We start from the raw sequence: 12,122 nt of genomic DNA, 5'->3' as shown, positions 1-12,122 counted from the left end.
ACCTCCCTCTTTCATAACAGGAACCCGCCCCTGTCCTCGGGACTTCCAGCTTCTCATTGCCAGCAGATCGTAATTATGATTTTTGGGTGATTGGCTTCCACTAATGAGGAGGAACAGGGTGAATTAATTTCAGCTGAATGGGTCTGTGATCCATTTTCCTTCACATGACTCTCCAACGTGCCGTTATTACAGGGAAGGGAAACGCAGCAAACTGAAGCCTTTTTGACTACTTGCCTTTGAGCTAGAAATCAAACTATATTTATGACTTAACCATGTAATGAATTGATGTGTGAGTGGCATCCTAAACACCTGTTTTCTTGTTGAGATTTATTTTTGTGAAACCACATTTCCGGAACTCATTGCTTGAGGGGAAATCTAAAATGTATCTATTCTGCTTCATTATTCAGTGCTATATTTACCACAATATGTCACTTCAACACACTGAGAGAATTCCTCAGCTGCAGACAGATTGGCGACAAATGATTATGTTAGCTTTTGTTTTCACTCAGATGGAAATGACATTATGATTTGAGTTATGGAGTATATTTATTCTCATGAAATAATGCAAGCAGGCTCTGTCGTTAAGACTTGAATGAATGTGTTACTCAATAAACATGGGGTGGGTGATACTGCAATCATTTTACAACACAGTATTAGTTTATATTAAGATGAGGAAATTGTTCTGTACATACAGTTCATACATGGTTTAAATAACCATATAGTACTGCAATACATATGATTATGTTCTGCATCACTTGAGAATACAAAACAATTTCACAATAATAACATTTCAAAGTTTTACAGGTGCTAATAAATAATCAAGCCATTAAAATGCCAGCCTGACATCTGTCATAATAATATAAAGCAATACAAACATCACAAAAGTATTTACTTTTGGGTTTACAAAAAAAGCATTGACTTTTCCGGCAGCTATTGCTCTTCTTTTATTTCAAAAAGCTGACAAGATAATGTTGAAATGGCTGGAGATCATAACACCAGATTCAGATTTTCCAAAAGCAGCTAGATACTTTGAGATCGCTATAAGCCGATTTCAAATGAAACGTTTATTTCTATAGCGCAATATCACAAAACACCTTTGCCTCAGTGGGCTTTACAGAATAATAAACATAGATGACATTGGAAAATATAGTTAAAATTACAAAACAATTATAAAAGGGGCGTGTGGCGCAGTGGTAGAGCGTTCGGATCAAGGTTCAAACCCCACTGCAGTCAGCATGTCGTTGTATCCCTGGGCAAGACACTTCACCCCAAATTGCTCCTGTGGGGATTGCCCACAGTATTGAGTATGTAAGTCGCTTTGGATAAAAGCGTCTAACAAGAAACATGTAATGTAATAAAAAAACATGATAGAACATGTAATACAAATAAAATAGTTAAAGGTGGGGTATGTAATTTATTTCAGAAACACTTTTTGTTATATTCCATGGAATGCTCTTAACATCCCGATAGCAATGAATACATTAAGTGCTTTGACAATAAATACATACAAAAATGTCATCTGTGGAAGCCGTAGCGCTGTTAAAAGCACGACCAATCATTTTAGCCGGCCCGGCTAAAATAACTGGATGGCCTACCTGCCTGTCAGCCTTCCATCTGTGCACAAACTTATCTCGTGCCCTCATTGGTCATGTGCGCGTTTGTGTGTGTTGGAGGAGGGGCTCTGTAAGGAAGTGTCAGGTTTTTCCGGTTGTGTATTTTCAAATTCTAGTGATCTCGAGCCGGTTTCTCAAACTTACCTACCCTACCTTTAAGAATGAAACAAGATCAAATAAAACAAAACGACAGTAAAAACAATAAAATAAAATTCCATCAAATGTAGGACTCAGGAGGACAAGCATAGGGAAATATAATACCAGCTCTCAGGAAAGACTTTATAACAAAGGAAAGTATTCAACAAGCTCTTAACATCTTGGACACTGTCTGCCTCCCTAATGCAATGCATTATATATATTTTTGCATTCCCTTTTCCTTGAACTTATGCCATTAAACGGCATCCTTCGCTCGTTAGATTTTTGCTGCTGTAATCAATTGAGGTATAATATTACCATCTTTAGCAACATGAACTCGCGGAGCAAAGCAAAAGTTATTAAGAACTCAAAAAATGATGCTCCCAATGACTCGCTTGCTCATTTTAATATTTCAAAATGTGTGTGCATGGATGATCTGCAGCAGCACTTATTAATGCAGGATCGTCCACATTTATGCTCTCTCGTTGCCCTTTACATCTATCCCCGAATGTCGTTTCCCACAAATCCCTCCGGCACTTTCATGATAGCTTGTCAACACCACAGGGTAGCACTTAATAGAAAACTCTGGCCCTCATTCATCAAGTGAAGTAACCTACAACCACTTTAATTTGGAAAGGATAGTGCCCTTTTTTTAAATAGTAATTACCAACCCTCAAATGTTAAAGAAAAATCCCAAGGAAAGAAACTCAAGAGATTGCACGTCTAAAAAAGACGAAGGACACATTGCATTCGAGTAGAGGGGACCGGCCATCTTATTGTTTTTGATCTGAGTTCTGAGAAGCATTTCATTGATTTTTGTTCTTCAACATTGCATTTTTGAGAATGATTGATCAATGTGTTTGTTTGCTTTCTTTCAAACCATTAATAAACACTGACAGCTCACAAATATCCCCGGCTGACACTGCGCTGTAAATTCAATAGCCTATATGAGCAGAAAATGCTTTATAGTATTGAACAGAAGGCTCTGCTTATGGTGCTTGAATTGTGTGCTACCAGTGAAAAGAGCTGAGTCAGCACCTCAGTCATCAAGCACACTGTAACGTAATAACTCTGGTGGAATAAAGTTTATATGATTATGTTTTGTTTTTAACCCTAACCCTAAGTCTCACCGTTTTTTAACACAAACCTGCCCAGTGTGTTCCAAGTTCTCATTTGTACTTTGGATGGTCTGATCTATACACTTTTGCAATCTTTAAAAGGTGTACACCAGTGGCGAACCGTGTCTATCACAACTGGACCTTCTGTACACACACACACACCCCCCGCCGTTATAATGTCCGTCTTTTCACTGAATTGTCGTCTTGAAAAGGGTACTCGCAACAATTCCGCAACAACATCATCTTCACCTATTGCACTTGCCATTTCAACGTTAACAACAATAAAATGGCAAATGAATTGCTTCGTCGCATTCATTCTAGATCCTCTGTCTCGAGCCAGTGAACTAGCGGGCCTTCTAGAATACCCTGGAACCCTAGGAAACTCTGAAAGAATACGCCCATTGGCTACAAATCAATATATGGTTGGTTGATCAAACTGTCAATCCAAACGTACGCTCTCATTCAGTGTATACGGCCAGGGCATTCTATCAAGGATATAGAATACCTTGATTGAAGGATATTCTACACCAGAGACCCAGACAAATATCTGATATATATATTACAGATCAACAACACAGATACGAATCTCATTTATTCATTTTATATATATTTTATAAAATATTATTCATATAATTTAATCGATTTCTTTCACCACCGGTTCACCACTGGTGTCTTCTCGTATTTATGGTGAACGAGGACAGGTGACGTAGTATAAAAATCCACACAAAGTTTTGGTTGGAAAAGAGCGTTTAATAGCAAACAAACGCTTTTAACCTCGGAAAATGTTGTGTATCTCCCCGGTCAACATTGATTGAGTTGTTATGTCACTCCCTTACATAAATATTGCTTCTCATAGTTGTTTTAATTCAAACCGCAATATTTTTTCTAAACATAACCAAGTACTTTTGTTGCTGGTACAAGCTCCCCTATTTGAGTATGCAAAGCTGCGCTGTTGCTAATTTGTCTGGATATTCGTAGGAAATCGCAAATAAAATTGCAAAATAACTTTTCTCAAGATATAAAACGAACCGTTTAAGGATACATTTTGAGGGGATGTATACTGGATTGTAAGTTCACTTCAAAGTTTAGCTTCTTCCACTTGGCAATCTGGTCCACATACGCTAACGTTTTTTAATGGTCTTTCAAGCGTGGGTTTGATCAATTCCAATTAGATACTATCAGTGTGTTTTTGTATGAAGTGTTCGTTGTGTATATTGAGAACAAATCGCTTGACAATGTTTCAACCAGATTGACAATGTAAAGGGCAGAACAAGACAAAGATACCTCTGAGCAAAAGATCAATAAGAGTAGAATGAAAAACACCCGTCATTGAAGCTTAGCACCAAAATCTGTGCAGGTTCAAAAGGAACATATTTCTGTTTCATTATCAAGTGCACAATATTGCCTCCAACAACCTCAGATTAATAGGCAACATGTTGCTTTTGCAAAGACAGAAATGCATTCAGTGATTAGACTAGGGTGAGTTCTATAGGAACTGGATCCATGCATATCATCTGAACATACTATGGACTGACAAATCCCAGTTAAAGATCCTGATCCTAACACTGAGTAGACTGCAGAGAGCCCAAAGGAAATTGTCTTCACAACATTTTTAGAGACCAAATTCCCAGTGGTTCAATCAAGGGTTACTTACGCTTGTCATGATCCTAAAACACATTTAGAAATAAAGGTCATTCAAGGGAAAAAGGTTCCAACAGTATTGTTCACTGTCTTGCAATGCTGTGGGGACATTTAGCTTCAGGGGGTAAATGGGTGGATACCAATTGGAGGGTCAGTTGTCCCTCTACTGCTGTCAACATGTTGACATTTCCTTGGGCAAGATACTTAAAGATACCCTCTTATGCTTATTGGGGTTTTCCCTTTCCTGTAGTGTTAAAAACGTTTTTGTGCATAAATGGTCTGCAAAAGCTAAAATCCCAAAGTTCATGCCAAGGTGTTCTTCTTTGTTAACTTTCGTAACATAATGACATCACAATATAACAGCCTTGTTTCTATAGGCTAGCGCTCCAGCACATTGTACTTGATAGGCTAAGCAGGCCAGCTAACCAATCAGAGCAGACTGGGCTCTGGTTTCAGACAGAGGGTGAAAAGAGGTGCAGCTTTTTGAACACTAAAGCATGGAGACATGTCACAGTAGAGGCACATAGTACTAATATGAAGCTGAAAAAGAACAGAATATTTGTAATACAGTATTATGTCCATTACTGCAGTAGCACAGCACAGGCAGTATGATAAAAATAAAGAGCTTTTTGAACATTAAAGCAGGGAACCTGTCACAGTAGAGGAACAAAATAGAAATCTGAACTTGAAATTAGCTTAATAGGATAATTTTAACTCAAATTTTCTCCTGTAGACCTGTCTATGGTATTGAAGTGTTTTTAAGGTGCTTTGGATAAAAGCATCAGATAATGTGATTACATTTTTCTTTTTGGACAAAGAATATTCTTAATGTGTCTGAATTATTCTGTTTTTGAAGTTTGGTTAAAAAAGCTGTTAATGAAGGAAAAGAAGAAAAACATCAACATCCTAGGTTACTTGTGAAAGCTTCTGCAGTTAGGTAGAAAAACAATCTTTGACGGTGTAAACAGAAAAACTCAAATCAGCTCGCCATTATGCATCTGTCACAGCCTTAATTGCAACTCAAACACGCGGCGATTTCTTTCAATCTTCAAATACATTTTCTCCTGCTAAATGGGAATAGTAAATAACATTCAGACACATACATAACTGTATTAAATGGCTTAATGTAATCAGCGCAGGGTCGACTTGCAGCAGCAGCTCTCTGAAAGCTTGATTCTGAAGTGTGTTTTTTTCTCGTCTCGCAGAAGATGCAGCACTAATGAGCTCCCACCAGCCTTTAGATGAGTGAAGCACAACAAAGAAACCTGAACATCAACAGCGCACAGTAACAGTAAGAAACCTTATCTCTCTCACTGCATTTATCAATATACCAGCATTATATATTATTATAACCCCCTCAAATTCAAATCCCCATCCACCTCCATCCTCCCACTACACATGCACCTGTTTATTGTTCAGTGATTTTCTGTGTGATTATACAAAAAAGAGTGGCTGTGGCATATGCTTACACTCAGCTCTGACACAGCGCTGAGTGTATTCCTGTCAGGCTCTCTTTGCTCTGTGATATAACATAAACAGGAGCGAGGTGACATTTTGATGCCATCCTTCTTATCTTCTTCCAACATGCATGCTTGGCAGTTATTTTTCTGCTCTCTACTTTAAATAGAATTCCTACACTGCCGGTACACATCACATCATAGGATAGACACTTTAAACAGGCCCTATTTTGCTTTTTGGTGGGTTGTCCCTTCTTGTAGTGTGTTATATAGGTTTTTATGTTTTTACTTCCGTAACATAGGGACATCACCATTTAACACTCACGCTTCGATTGGCTACCACTCCAACACATTGTACATGATGGGGCGGGACATCTCTAAGCGGTTGACCAATCACAACAGAGCTGGTTAGCTAACCAATCAGAGAAGACTGGGCTCTGGTTTCAGACAGAGGGTGAAAAGAGGTGCAGCTTTTTGAACACTAAAGCATGGAGACATGTCACAGTAGAGGCACATAGTACTAATATGAAGCTGAAAAAGAACAGAATACTTTTAATACAGTATTATGTCCATTACTGCAGTGTCATGTTCTTCACATGTGCACATTGGTGCCACAAATACTTATCGAACATGTTATTTGCAGCATTAATGTTTATCGAACAAGTTATTTGCACTACTAATATTAATCAGATATCAAAGAAGATATCAAATGTCATGCATCTTTACATTACTAATGGTTAAATGTATGGACATGTAAAAGCATTATTTTGCTCATGTGAGTGCAACAAAATCAAGCTGCATGTTTGTTTAGGACTTCACTAAAGATCAGTGATTATATGTATGATTAAATAAGTGAGGAAAAAGAAAACATTACCCATTATAATACTCTCTGTGTCACAGTTCATTGTGACAGGCTTCTGTCAGATACGGACTGTGTGCAGTGCTGAAAGAAATACTCAGAAAAGACTTCACTATAAATGTAAGTCCTGCATTCAAACCCTTTCTTAATTTAACAAATATGTAACTTGTATCGAAATATATTTAAATATCCGATTTGCCAAAGGTTAAGGTACTAATTTTGCTGTAAAATGTTCAGTGAAAATGTTTTTATTAATATTACTGCTGCAAATGGTCTTTATTATATATATATATATATATATATATATATATATATATATATATATATATATATATATATCTTTTGTATACACTGTTGGGTAGTTTATTCTACAGCAATGTATACAATTCTATAAGATCATCATACTGTATTTTTTTTACTTTGAGGCGATGCATTTTCCAATAGGGTTTTTGAAGAGTTTAGCTTTAGAAGTAGTATTTAATCCTTCAGTTTTATTCAAAACATTAGAAATCAATTGGATTTCAATTGTTTTTAACTCAACACGAAGGGGACGGAAATGTGTAACTATAAACTAAAGCTGATATAGTGGACTGTATAGTAGTATAAAGTACCATAATTAGAATTACTCAAGTAAATCACATGTACCTCAAATGTATACCTAGGTACTGTTCTTGAGTAGATGTGCTTTGGTACACGCTATAACTGACCGTCTTTCAATAAAAGGCATTATTTCAGAGGCAGTGATAAAGAGGCAGACTAAAGGAGAGCAGTGGAGTTGGTGTGCTCTATCGCAGCTTTAGAGCAAAGGGACCTTATGTATGTATGGTGGCAGAGGTGCTTTATCCTGTCTGTGAGTGGCTCCTCTACTTCTTATTATATTTTCATTTAAAGTAAACATGATCCAAACCGTTATTCCTAATAGAGCCTCCCAGTTTAGTCACGACATGTAAAACAGTCAGACATTAAAATATTGCTCGGTATAAATAATTTTTTTCAGATTTTATGTTGAAGCTCAGAAATGCCTTATCACGCAGAAACAGAAGCGTAGATTACAAGTGAATTATCGAGGGAGGATTGGGTCATAAATGGACCATTGAATTCCCTCTTTTAGATTTATGAGTGTGTTCCATCAGCCAGAAGAGGCATTTTTATTCCCCGTGAAACATGCTGGCCGTCCTGAGGCAGTCGCACATGTATTTGCTACCTGCAGTGTATTACACAGAATAGCTTTCTGCCTCACTGGTACTAAGATTTTCCTTTATTTCTCGGTAGAAATGGCCTTGTTGACACTTTGAAACTTTATTTACATCTCAGAATCTGAAAGGGTTTGAAAGGGTATATTCTAGATAGGAGATTAAAGAGAAATGTTTTTCGTGTTGGACTATAAAAAGGCAGTGAACACCCTTGTTGCCGTCTGTAATAAAGCATGAGAATCCATTCAGTATGTATAATGCACCTGAGGCCGATAGGGACGGACGTGCTACAACTTCCAAAGACACTTACATTGGGAGAAACATGCTGCACTTTCGAAAACGATGCAAATATAAAAACCCAAATGTGCCAAAACACATGCAAATAAAGAAACATCTTCACCAACTTGACCAAACATGCACAGCGTTTACTAAAAGCGCTGCATAAATCAAACGCTGTAAATACAAAACGCTGCAGAAGCTCAAAACCCAACGGAAAAGGGGACACTAGAAAGGGACACATTCTTTTTTAAAGTGCTGCTCGTGTTTCCCGATTTAAGTGTGTTGGGCAGTTGGAGGGCGTTTGTACTGTAACTGTTGGCCACTGTAGATGGCCCTTAACAGATCTTTGAAATCTATATCTATCTCTGACACAATGATGTGTCTTTTACTCTTGACAGTAAATAACACTCTCATGTTTACTGCCAACATAAAAGTAACACAGTGGGCTGTTGCTGATGTTGCTAGACCCATATTTGCTTTAAAGATTGTTCCCAGAGTAGACTCTTGTACATTTGCTTGATTGTCGGTTGATATGTCATTATTGAAAATCAAACCATTCAGATATTATCGCCATACTCCCTGCTACATACCAGTGAAATATATCTATTTTTGAAATGCTTATTTGCTTTGAGTGAAATGTAGAGACCCATTTCAAACTCATGACTGTACAATAAATTGGTTAATTTAGGAGAAATATGCAGACACGAAAATAAAAATGTCTTAAAATAAACAGCTTAATGTGACATTTTAATGATTTGTTTTCACTTGTCAGAAGGAAAACATTCTCCTTTATTTCTTTGTAGAAATGGCCTGGTTTACACCTTCAATTTGTATTTGAGTGTCCAAGAGAGTTTGAAACTGTGTATTCCAGATGGAAAATCATAGGAGGAATATATTATAACATAGTTTTGGATTTAAAAAAGGCTGTTGCACTTGTTCCTGTGTGTAATGAAGCGTAAGAATCCATTTATTATAGATGATGGCCCTTGACAGATCCATGTGATCTATCTCTAAAACTGATGATGTGTCTCGTACCCATCAGTGATGCACTACTTTAAAAAAAGACACTCTCTATTCAGCAAATATGGAACTTGCAACTTCAGCAACAGCCCACATAGTTAGTTATATGCCTATATAATTTGTCTTGCAAATGATATGACATTTCCCAATAAATATCTTTAAAGGCTGTTTTCTCTAAATTCGTTTTTTTTTCTCCCAACCCAGTCTCACGGCATTTCGTGTTATAGTCACAACATTTAATCTATTGATTCGTGTTCACCAACACGATTTTCCCTTTTTTCTTTTCGTGTCACACAGAACGATTTTAAAAGCAATGTATTTCTATTGGTAGTATGTTTCGTGCCTGCACCACGTCTTTTTGTCCGGTCGGGTCTTGGAAGACCGGAAGCTGTGTGGTTCATAAAAACATCTTCTTACTCAATATCAAGCCACGATTATTGTTTTTATTTTAAATTCTATAATGTCTGACTTTTTTTGCCATCCGCGAGGAAAATAAATGGGGCTCAGAGCCTCAGAATACTGAAATACTTGATATGATACTACTTTTTTTCCTTCTAATTTGTTATTATTTACATTGCTTTTAAAATCGTTCTGGGTGACACGAAAAAAATGGAAAAATCGTGTTGGTGAACACGAATCAATAGATTAATTACTATAACACAAAATGCCGTGAGACTGGGTTGAATCTCTACTTACTAACACTTACACAAACCACTCTTTACCCTCCTTTTCTATTCCTATCTATATTCTGAAGGATTTTACAAGAGGGTTTTTTAATGTATTATTCATATAAAATGTTATTCCTACAGACAGCTACATCTGTCGACAGTATTTACTGATTTATGAAGTGAAACAAAAACATATCCACAATTCCATCTGGTTGAGCTCATAGGACTTGACTATACAATCCCTCATTTAAAACGGCTCCTTCTTAATTTCTTAAGTGGATGAAGGGTTAATAACTTAATTGGGTTCATCAGGTGGGCATCGTCCTTCCTCAGTGTTTCATTGATGACAGGCCCATGGTACTGTTAATTCAACAATGTACAGGGATTTTTGTGAGCTTAACCACATGATCAAATCTGGTCTGAGATTATTTGAGTTCTGAGATGTGTCCAGCTGGTTCAATTCCCTTCTTACAGAAGGCTCCTTTGGAAAGTGTCCTGCTGGAACAAAGGCAATGTTATCTGAGCATCCGGATGTTGGTGGGAGGGCCTTGGTGGTAGTTCTCTTTACTTCCACATTAACGGTGCGTCTACACAGCAGCGTTAAAAAAATCTTGAAACGCTTGTGCCCATTCACTTTGAATGGGGTGACGTCACTTTCCCTCACTTTTCGCCGAAATGCATTATGGGCAGGCGAGCGGAGATTTTCAGGATTTTCAGGATTCAAAGTTGAACAATGTTCAACTTTTGAGGCTGAGGTGGAAGCGTCAGCCAATCAAATCCTGTGTATGCAAATCTGACAGTTCAAGCTCTAGCCAATCAAACGGCGTGTATGCTGGGAGAGACATACCGCAGGTCATTTCCTCATATTCCAAAAAATGGAGGAGAAATTAGCGGTAGCGAATCACCCGGTGCTTTATGACCAGACCTACCGGGATATAAACCGGAGGAGTCAGGCATGGAGGGAGGTGGCAGAGGCAGTGGTAGGTTTTCGCCTGTTTTGGGGAGTTTATATCCAGTTTACTTCGGGCTTTTTTGCTTCGTATGTCGCGGGCGGGAGATTCATGTGATTGGTTGTTCGTGCCTTGCTCGCAAAAAATCCGATACGCCCACCTCCAAGATTTTTTTAACGCTGCTGTGTAGACGTACCGTAATAGTTGTAGAAGAACCTTGTTGTGCCTCCAGGTATAGAGGCCTTGGGACAGACTTGTTTTGCAGCCAGTGAGGATATAAAGAAGAAACTTTAACTCTACAAAACCAACAAGAATTTTGAACATTTCTGTTCTTGAAATATATAAAACGTTTTACATACATACAACTTGCACACAATTAAACCTCCCCAGTTGATTACTTACACTAAGAAAATGATATTTCATATTAAAAGTTTTCCCTAATGTCATGATTAAATATGCAAATGAGGCCTTATCTTATCTTATATGTGCTCATTTGCATCAAGTAGCTTTGCCACAAATTGAATCCATAATGACCACCATCAAGAAAGATATAATGAGTTCAGAGATTGCAGCTCATACATTTTAGTGGCCATTGCCCTGTCTGTTCCAAATAGGACTATTTTTTAGCCTTGGTACAAAACTTTCAGCAGAGTTACTTTTGATTATTCTGCTAAACCTCCCAAGTATTGAACCTACAAGAATATTATAAATATTCTATGGTTGCCTACAAGTGCAAATGTACTAGAATAACTTCAAATGAACATCAGTTTAATGCAAGAAGCTCCAAAAACAGCGGAAAGCAGAGGCTGCTAAAAAAGTGACGCACACAGCTGGGACCGGAACGCCCATTGACGTTCAGGGATTATAAAGTTGGCCAACTGTCACTGTTTGACATGTTTCCTTTTTGAGCTTCTTGCAGCGTTTCTTTATTTGCAGCGTTTTGTATTTGCAGTGTTTTATTTATGCTGCGCTTTTAGTAAAGGCTGCACATGTTTCTTCAAGTTGGTGAATGTTTTCTAAATGCTGCATGCAGTCCTCCTAATGGAAGTGTTTTGGGCAGTTGTAGCACGTTTGCACTTGTTGGCCCCTGTACTAAATATATATATACTAATATACCATAAAAGACTAAATCATTTTCTTAAGTAATAAAGGTGAATAGAGGGTTGCTTTGGGTTTTTTTCCTTTGCTA

General features: G+C 37.6%; 1 protein-coding gene across 3 annotated transcripts in view; it reads left to right on the top strand.

The window, feature by feature from the left end:
• The window catches only part of LOC117485955 (PTB domain-containing engulfment adapter protein 1), a 120,435-nt gene that overhangs the window by 45,293 nt on the left and 63,020 nt on the right, over window positions 1-12,122 (top strand). For 2 of the 3 annotated variants that reach the window (XM_034134664.1, XM_034134661.1), the window contains exon 2: window positions 5,713-5,798. The exons of the other annotated variant lie outside the window; for it this stretch is intronic. The gene's annotated coding sequence lies outside the window, so the exon portion shown is untranslated. The remainder of the gene's footprint in view (window positions 1-5,712; window positions 5,799-12,122) is intronic. 3 annotated transcript variants of the gene reach the window in all.

Source organism: Trematomus bernacchii, unplaced genomic scaffold, assembly GCF_902827165.1.
Source record: "Trematomus bernacchii unplaced genomic scaffold, fTreBer1.1, whole genome shotgun sequence".
Taxonomy (NCBI): Eukaryota; Metazoa; Chordata; class Actinopteri; order Perciformes; family Nototheniidae; genus Trematomus; species Trematomus bernacchii.
The sequence above is the reverse complement of the archived record's forward strand: the minus strand, read 5'-3'. Positions and strand labels throughout refer to the sequence as shown.